At 38.2% G+C, this 10,398-nt stretch overlaps 1 long non-coding RNA gene across 1 annotated transcript; it reads right to left on the bottom strand.

The window, feature by feature from the left end:
* Positions 1–318: 318 nt before the first annotated feature.
* LOC127536827 (uncharacterized) lies at positions 319–2,411 on the bottom strand. Its single transcript, XR_007946027.1, has 3 exons — positions 2,057–2,411; positions 1,220–1,328; positions 319–1,060 (listed from the first exon to the last, which is right to left on the bottom strand). It is a non-coding gene; the product is annotated as an uncharacterized LOC127536827 (long non-coding RNA).
* Positions 2,412–10,398: the final 7,987 nt, after the last annotated feature.

Below are 10,398 nucleotides of genomic sequence, written 5' to 3'. Positions count from 1 at the left end.
GATTATCTATCTGTCTTCATGGTTGTCACAGGGAATGGCGACTACGTTTGAGAAAACAGGTAATTTTTAGAGATGTTTTGATTCTGAACACTGAACGTGTTAGCATTAGCTTAGCTACTTAGCTTCGACTACATTTGCATCCCTACATAGCTTAAAGGTTAAACACATGCACCATATGTTGATGATAATGATAATATCTATGTTTATCTTTATAGCTGGTCTTAAGGCTAATTACGAGGCAGAGGTCAGCTGCTGCCTGGACACATCCATGATCACGCCACTGGTGGGACACAATTGTACTGGATTTCAGCTGAAGGCTGCTGTTCTGTCCAAACTGAGACATTTTTATTGTGACATACCCTCCACTGTTGTTAGCTTTTGATTCAATAATTTTTTTTGAGATGAGGAAATCACTATTGCATGTTTCTAGTTAAATACCCTACTTTTATGATATATCACTACAGCATGCACTTTTTATATTTTCCATCAATTTCACCCAAAAGTTGAATAACTATTTGTGAGCAGTGTATGTAGACACATAATAGAAGCACATTTCAATAATATGTCTGCTGCAGTAGTGCAGTTTATCTACCTAGATTGGTGTAACAGTAAAAAAACAACAACGTATGCTACTGATGTTTCTGACTAAAATCTGCTTGAAAAGCACAACTGCTTATCTGTCAAAATGTGTGTAACAAAAGTGTGCACTGAACACTGAATAAAGTCTCTGTAGATTATAGACAAAATTTGCATCTCTCATCACAAATTTCTGTTCATTCATCCAAAGTGCATGAGTAAAATACAAAACAGGTGAAGTACTAAAAAAGATTTATTTTCTAGAAAAGCCAATAGTCAACAATGCAGTTTAATTCTGGGACAGTTGCTCCAGCACCGACACCATGCGTCCCATCAGTGCAACCAAGGTTTTCATTCATCTTCTGGATGTTCTGGAGCATGGCAGAGGTCACGTCTTGGTGTCTTCCGATCTGTTCCAAGAACCGTTCCTCTGACCTCTCCAGATACTGCAGAGGATCCACAGCAGCTTCCTGGTTCCCTTTTCCTGCATAAAAGCACCAAAAAGTACTAGTTGTCAGTAATTATTTTCTATTTTCATAAACACAGTTAACTTAAAGTAAATGTTCTATTTTGTGATTTTAGGATGGGTCAAAAGATAACATACTGATCATGTTGATGTCTGCATAGTCTAAACAGATCTTACTTGATTTGGTCTGTAGAGAGGAGGACAGCGTGGAGGAGCTGCAGGACGGAACCAGTAAGCTGCAGACTAGTGCTCCTGGTAACTGGACCTCATCATCCAAGGCCGACAACTAAATAAAATGAACAAGACATGCTGTTGATAGCATCTGTAATACAAATGATTTTATCCATTAACTGATTTATTGCTTTGTCCATACAATGTTAGAAAGTGTTACAAATAATACCTGTAATAATTTCCAACAGTGATAAATGCCTTGTTTTATTTTACAACAAAAAACACCAAAAGCATCTGTGTATAAGAAATCAGTGCATTGGATTTCCACATCTGCAAAGCTAGAAAATCACACATCAGAATTTCACCTTGAAATTATGAAAATAGCTGCAGATTACCAGTACTCTTTACTTCATTGTGTTAACTTGATCATTTCAATCAGTTTTTTAGACTTGTATTACTGATACGAAACATAATCAACACATAAATTAAAATGTGTTCGCAAAGAGTTCACTGGTTCTTCAAGGGAAATTTCAATGATAACCATATAGTTCAGTAATATGATTAATGGGTCATTGTGCAACAGCGTGGGAGGTTCTGAATACAGGTCTTGGACTGAAATATTGCTGCTGCTTTCCTCCGGTTTTATAAGGAGTTGTTTCATAGCTTGTTAGCTTACCAGCGGCTAACTGGCTGGCAAACAATAGTTGAACGCCAACCTCTAATCACTGATCCGGTGTCCGGACCGCGTTAGCTGGCGGAACGTTCATAATACTGATGTGGGACTGTTGTAGCTAGCGTATTCATAGTAGGATAACAGCAGGATGTTGGAGAAATAAAACTTACCATTATCAGGATCGCTGGTCTGCATGGCAGACTCTTAGCGCATCGCACTGCTTGAATGTCTGTGTGTTTCAGGCCGATTTTAAAATAAAACTCAATAAAATTCTCGTCCGGGTGAGTGTCCTTCGTTGTCGCTTCGCCATACGGACATGTCCCTTCCGGGGCTCGGTAGGAAAAAAAGATTTGATATATATATATAATGAAAGTTGATATATATATATAATGAAAGTCGATATATATATAATGAAACTTGATATATATATAATGAAAGTTGATATATATATATAATGAAACTTGATATATATATAATGAAAGTTGATATATATATAGTGAAAGTCGATATATATATATAATGAAAGTCGATATATATATATATAATGAAAGTCGAGATATATATATAATGAAAGTTGATATATATATATAATGAAAGTCGATATATATATAATGAAAGTTGATATATATATATATATATCAAGTTTCATTATATATATATCAAGTTTCATTATATATATATCGACTTTCATTATATATATATCAAGTTTCATTATATATATATCAAGTTTCATTATATATATATCGACTTTCATTATATATATATATCAAGTTTCATTATATATATATCAAGTTTCATTATATATATATCGACTTTCATTATATATATAATTTCCTAAACGGCATGCCATATATATATATATATATATATATATATATATATATATATATACGGTATATAATATTAATATTCCCCATGTCCATTGTCTTTATAGACACTAATTATGAACAACCTGCATTTTCAAATAGGGTTCTGTATGTTCTGTGTGTTGTGAAGATTAAATTGTGTTTTTTCAGACTGGAAAGAATTCATTTTAAATTCATATATAATCAGAATAAATACAGAATTATCCATGAAGGAATCCCCTACATTCCAACAAACACCACTCATTCTGCCCTTCTGCCCTGTTCCTGGTCCTGTTCTAACTGACGACTGTATGTCACCATATAGAGGATAAACAATGCCACTGTCAAACCCATCACTGGGCTGCGTCCCCAAATCAATTCCTCACACTCTTCCTGGATTAGCCATGGATGACTTAATTGATTCAGCACAGTCAAGTGATCTTCAAACAAACAGGCTTTCCCAACTTGAAAAGGGAGTGACAGCCACCAAACCTGAACTCTCTGTAGATGACAAATCATTCCTGCAGGGGACAGACGTTATTCTTAACAATGGTGGCTGGCTGCTGCTGGAAAGATATCTCCCCGTCCTACATTCCTATAGGCTACTACATAAAATGGGCGAAGAGCGAATCAGAACTGGTGACGGGTCATTGCTGCTGTTCACTAATCGAGAAGTCTTGAAGATAAATTTCTGCGATAACGGATACGCCTCATGGTTGGCACGTGCCTCCGAGCTGTCGGCAAGAGTGAGACAGAGAGTCTTTTTAGGGGTTTTCCTGACTTTGCTTTTACACTACAGTTTAATCTTGCCTTAGAGCGACGGGATGACAGACAGAGCGATTAACACAAGTTCTATCAGAGTCCAGTTAAGCAGCAACCTCACTCAGTGGACTCTTTGTGCCCAAGCCCTACAGAAACACTGTTCTCAATGTGATGCACAGTGAATGTAACTTATTCCCAGGAATATTTCTCAGCTCACTGTCACTCCTCATGTTCTACATTCAGTACATGGAAAATAATAACTTGATATTATCATATCTGGGTCTCACCGTATTGACAAATCAAACTACATTTCCAATTTCCCCCACAAAATGTAAAAACTTGTCTCAAAAGAAGGCTTCGACAGAGTCCCGGGAAGTGAGTGATATGTATCCACAGCTCTATAGAATATCATCAGACAGGAAACAGGGAAGCGTTTACTGCTCTGCCAGGAGGATGTGCTTGGACAGGTTTCTCCCACAGCGGGCAGACTGAGCTGGGAGATTGCAGAGGGAGGTGGGAGCTGGAAAAAGACGACGTGTCCCTCAGAATCAGCAGCAATGGAAATACTGTCAGAATATCCTCAGACACAAGTACTCTTACTCTGCTCAAAGTTCATATAAGTACAAGTGAATTAGCTGGAAGAGAAAAATTGAAAAACCTTCAAAGCCATGTTCATTTTTTCACACTATGAACTAGTCTCAATTATATCATGATTCTGTGCATAAAAGGATTTTCACTAAACTTTAAATACTACTACTACTACTAATAATAATAATAATAATAATAATAAACATTCTTTACTGGCATTTTCTTCCTGTATCTCATCAAGAAAACCATGGAAAATGTTCAAAAAAACTGTCAAAATTGAATGGTGAAGCTTAAATTAACCTCTGAGACATTAGTATGATCTACGTAAAGATCATTCCACCTGTGCAGACAAAATCTGAACAGCACTTTCACAGTAATAAATCCATTTGTACAATTCTCAGGTTAAATATTTAAATGCTTCTGATATATTGAAATGAGTAATTTTAGTTAATGTGTGAATAGGGTTTTAATGTGACAACATACAGTATATGTGTGGTTAAAACATTAGAAAGTGATAACTGTTTGACTTGCTCAGCGAAACACCTGAAAGGCCACTCGTATTTCTTATTTTCAACTTTTGCTTACTGCATAAAATAGATTTTTTGTAAGTGGAATGATGGATGGATGGATGGATGGATGGATGGATGGATGGATGGATGGATGGATGGATAGATGGATAGATAGATAGTATCTGGACACAGACCTCAGTTATTGTACCAGATGTAATCTGTCTTGTATGTCCATTTATCTGGTAACTCCATCACCTCAGCCCTGATCATGTCCCCTCTCTTAGTTACAATGTGGTCACACTTTTCCCATCCAAATGATATCTTGATGTCTTCTCTATCCATCCTGGTGAGGTGGCTCAGTGAGTTAATGTCTTGTTCATTCCTGGCATACAGCTTGACGTCATTAACTCTTTGTAATAATGTGGTTCAGGCCTATCCAAAACCACAGCAGGCACAGTGCACCACCTTGGCATATGTTGCACCATATACACTGAAGTATAGACCCGAGTGTTTTAAATTACACACAACTTTAAGTATAAAAAGTTTGTTAAATAATAAAATAATAAAACATTCAAAAGTATTCTAAAGTATCAGTCTTTAACACAGTCTCAGATGTGCTGCCCTTCTGACAGTGCTTTGGAGGAAATTTATAAATCACTGAGCCCACCTTTAACAATGTCGTTACATTAAGCATTGTGTTAGTTCCCAAATTCACTACAAACTGAAAGTGAAAGTGTGAGGCTGCATGCTTTGACTTGAGTTATCACTAAATAAAACACATCAGTGATGGGACTCTGGTTTCTGTTGCAGGGCTACATGTTTTAGATCACCAAACTTGCTGATTGTGATAATACTAAAAATTATTTCTCTTTATCAAAAATACATGACCTTAACAAGAGAAAATCATTTTAATTTTTTCCCCGTCTGAACTGTGGTGCATTCTACTTTCTGTGTTTTAGTTTTGCAGAAGGTTCGGTCCTGCAGAACATGTTCTTTTACAGACATCCTGATTCTTTATTACTTAATGGAAATACACTGATTAGCTCTTTGTTGCTACTTGGTGACTAAAGGTTATCACCTTCACAAGAGTATGTTGAGAATGGTTACCACTTTGGTCATGTATTTGCACCAGCTTGGCCAGACATTGCCATTGCTTTCGACCTTAGACTAATAAAGTGACTCATTTTTCAGCTGCTAGATCCCTTAAATTGTCACTGGTAAGAACATACTGATTGAGGTTTTGAGCAAGTTACCATATCTGTTGGCCTTATCAGTAATTTTGTGAACAAACAATGCCTTGTCCACAAAAGTGTTCGTCACATATGTTGTGCCACTAATGCGACAATGGTAGGAGGCATTCAGTAACAGTTCAACATTTTAGTTCTTCTCTAGTTAGAGTTTGGATTCTAAATAAAAACTTATTTTGCAACATTTTCCTTCAAGTGAATCTTTGATGCATCTATTACATAATCATTTTAGACAGACAGAAAGACAGACACACACACACACACACACACACACACACACACACACACACACACACACACACACACACACACACACTGAAATGAAGCAGGGCAGTAACGTGACTGTCATACTCATTTTAGACATACTCAAGGTATGGAGAACACTGATGTATGACTTGTCCTCATCCTGGTTTATGAATATGTTTTCATAAATAGTGCCTGAACTGCTTCTAAATTGTTATTGCAGGTACTGATTTGTCACAGTCCAAGTTTTAAAATTATTTAAAGCTTTATCGTGTCAGTATGCTTTGAATTAAAAAAAAAAAACAGAATGAAAAAAAATGTCAGTTTGGCAGTGCTGTTTTACAAACAAAATCATGCTGCTCATGTTACTGAATTAGGAGCCAAGAGTGGATGGATGCTGCTGACAGTCAGAAGAAAGACTTTACAGAAAATTGGTAGTAAAAGAATATATAAAAATCTGGTTGAGAAATGGAGGTAGAAAGGTGAGAGCATCAACATGGGCAGAGAAATAGAGTGAGCTAAGGTGCAGAAAGAGGGAGCGGGTGATGAAGGAGAAGGAGGTGGTGGTGGTGGGGTTTAGTGTGAAAGGGGTTAATAGCAAAGTGGAGGCTCAGAGCTGATCGAAATGCAGAGCGCGTCCCCCCCAGCCCTGTGCTCAGTGATGAGTTGGAGCTGAGATCTGGCGCCCGCTATAAAGGAGCTCATTGAAAATAATTCAGAGTGACGGCTGTGCAGGAAGGGAAACAGGGGAGGAGGGGGGCAGTGGTGGTGGTGGTGGCGGTGGGGATGGAGAAAAGGGAGCAGGGGGTGGGAAGAGGAGGAAGAAGGGAGAAAATGGTATAGCTAGGAAGGGAGCTATATGTTGAACGAAAATAGTGGAGAGGAAAGAAAGAGAGGTGGAGATTGAAAGTTGAGGGGAGATGGGTATGGATGGTAGTTGATAAGGTGACACGGGTCAGAGTTATGAAGGAGTCGGAAAAGTAAAAAATTACAATCACTATGGGTACAATGGAGTTGTATGTCTGGGGAAGTGTATGATACCACACAAATTGTTCAGAACTGCATGTGGCACCTGCTCTAAAGCCAAAAGCAAAACACCACCAGTGCAGTCTTCCTCAGTAAGCTTCTTGTGTGGGTTGGTAGATGTCAATGGGAAAAACCGCCAAGCTTACCATGTCATCAGACAGGTCAAAATGTCAGCTGCCACTCTTGTCAGGCTTCTGCATTTCAAGCAAGTCCTCCAACCTGAATGGCCAAATGGGCCACCACATCTGATACAACACGCAGAAGCATCTGCTGCTCCTACAGATGTGTTTCGCTTCTGGTGGGTTAGCTCAACCAAGACCAGTTCATTGTCATAGGTATAGGAACAAACATGTGGTTGAGGCCATGGAACTGTCATAATAAAAAGAAATGCAGACCCTGATTAGTTTGAAATGGACATTCTCCTGACCAACCATCCAGACCTCCTTTGTAGCTCTATAATCCCATCATCTCATGTTTTCTTTGCCCATTAGTATGCCTACCTAGGGGTGTATTTAATGGGAGGACATTTAAAAAATATCAGTTGCATCAGCATCAGTTACAAGTCAAGTCCCTCTTTTATAGGACACCAAAATCAACACAAATGGAGGTAAAATTTTGAAGCCAGCGGTAAAAATCTACTTTACTATCCTCCACTACTATTCATTAAACTATAGAGGCACTAAAGGCATAACCCCTTTGTGCTTAAACAATACAAAAACTAAGACAAAACAAGGATCTGTGATATGAAGGATTCAAAGATCAGACATGCAAGACAGTTTCAGTCCCTTGATTTCCTTTAAAACAAACAGTAAAATAACTTTTGATAGATCTGGCCAGCTTGGAAACAAAATAAATTAAATATTGGCTTTCCAGTTTCTGCTATCAGTAAGACTAATGTTCTTTGAATCATGCTGGTAATTTGGTTTTAGCATCAAACACATCTGAATGTTCTTGAACATAGAAAATATATGGTTTAGAAATGAGTAATCCATGAAGGGAGGAATAAAACTGAAAGACAACAAGGTCTGGGATGATTCCTTGAAGAACCCCACCTGTAAAATTACAAGAACAGACATGAGAAAGGCCGATCAGGTATGTAAGAAGAGCTGTATATCAGATACATTGTGAAATCACTTCACAGGTCTTACTGTCTTGCTTTCAGCTATTCTTACATTTTTGATTTCAAAATAAAGTGTCTACATACATGCATGCTGCATTTATTCGCTGGTGGCTATCTGCTAGTTTTTGTTGAGGTGGTCCAAAGTGGTACCAGGTTAAGAAATCTGACTATATAGCATATAGAACTGAGCCACAAACTGTTCTGCATCAGGTATGACCACCCTTGTGTATGACAGTCAATCAAGCAAGGAATATCAAGGGATCTGAGCAGGAGTAGCCTGAAGTAAGTTGCTAAACCAAAGGTCTCTCAGTAAATTCCTTCTTTAACACTATGCCCCATGTGCCAAGGGCTTTACTCAGATGGAAGCTCCAACATATTCGCACAATGCTGAAGGCAGCACAAGTCGCCACCTTAGTGTGACTGTTTGACCACGGCTGTCAACACACAGAGATGAGAGGAGAAAGCTGTAACCCAGCTGTGGGGTTAAAGTTTGCATTGCACCGCCAGTGTGAGGATGGTCGTGTCACCACACCACCAAATGACTTGTCTCGAAAAATAAATAAATAAATAAGGAGAGAAAAATGGGGGGAGACAGGGTGTAGGGGTGGGGGGAGTGGGAGGCGTAAGTCATGGCCTCCTCTCAGCGGCCTTACTATATTAATGTGGACCTCTCCAAGACCTCTATTAAACTGTGCAAAGCTCATCTGGAGGCGCGGGCACATCTTTTACGCTAACGCCACTGTGTTAAGCACACAGGGAGCCTGCAGAGAGGCAGGCGGGGGGTTAATGGGGCTTGATGCACTGCAGGGGGGCGAGATGAAGATAGGATGGGTGAGACTGGGAGACAGGGGGGACCACAGCTACACCCAGCTGGGACTTCAACCCCTGTTCCAGAGCTGTTCCCCTTTATAATCATAACTGTTGTGTACATTCTGAGGAGGAGAAAGTAGATGGGGGGTGGCTTGGATTTGACGCAGAATTAATGACTAATTTTGGTTTAATACTATATTTTTTTGTCAGTTATAATTATTATTATTATTATTATTATTATGTCTCCATGCTAATAAATTGTGCTGGGTATTAAAAGCTTTTTAAAGTTTACATCTGTAAAGTTCTTCCTTTTATTTTATGGACAAAGACACATAATGATCCTAAATACTAATTAGATATGTGCATCAAAAAATATTCTTTTGAACAAAATTCAACATAACTGTAAAGATAATTGTAGATACATAATGGACACAATAACATTGCACTGACATTATCAAGTTTCCACTTATTTTTTGCAATATATATTTATATATTTTTAAATTGAATGACCTTTCTGATGTTTAAAGCTGCATTAATCTTTTTTTTTTTCTAAACGTTAACTATTCATTTCAAGTTGGCCTTGTGTCCACTTGACAAATTTAAGTCCAGTCTCCTTACTTTGATTTTTGCCTCCCCCAACTCTGAATGGAAATGTGTGGCTCTCTGGCTGTGAAATACTGCACTATGTTTACCAGCTAATCTCTAACCATGTTCGCCTGCTGTTTGATGGACGTAGGGGTTTGCCACTAAAAACATGTGCCTACTTCTACTGGAAACACAGTAAGTGCGGAATTTGTTGGCTGTGAGGTAAAACGAGACTGAACTAGTCCTAAATGCTGCATATGACTGTAGATTTGCCCGTGTATTCTGTTTGAAATCACTACATTTCAAAAATATGTTTGTGATATTGCAAATACTTATTTCAGTTGTTTGTATCATTAGGACATTTAAGGGCATCTTAAAGTAAAATGGGCAAATCACAGAGCTTATTAAACATAAAAAAACATGAAATATCTTTCGCTTTTTCCATTATTAATTTAGCGTCTGGCCCATTTTTGTTGTAAAACTTGCTTTTATAGAAATGCTATCATATGAGAAAGCAAAGCGCATGAAAGATAAAGTACATTTATTGACTTAAAATGCAAATGTAGAGAAGCTATTCAATCACAGTAATGACAGTGAATTTACTATAGCCACAACATTGCAACCTTCTCCTTGAAACTGTGCAGGTCCCCCTTATGCTTGCACAAGAACGCTGATGGGTTGGGACATGGCCACAGGCTGTGGGATTGTCCTGTGATGTCTAGCATTGAGGCCTTGGCAGAGGATCCTCCGGGTCCTGTGAGTTGAGGGATAGGGCCT

This window comes from Acanthochromis polyacanthus, chromosome 13, assembly GCF_021347895.1.
Source record: "Acanthochromis polyacanthus isolate Apoly-LR-REF ecotype Palm Island chromosome 13, KAUST_Apoly_ChrSc, whole genome shotgun sequence".
NCBI classification, from domain to species: Eukaryota; Metazoa; Chordata; class Actinopteri; family Pomacentridae; genus Acanthochromis; species Acanthochromis polyacanthus.
This window is presented reverse-complemented; position numbering and strand designations above follow the sequence as displayed.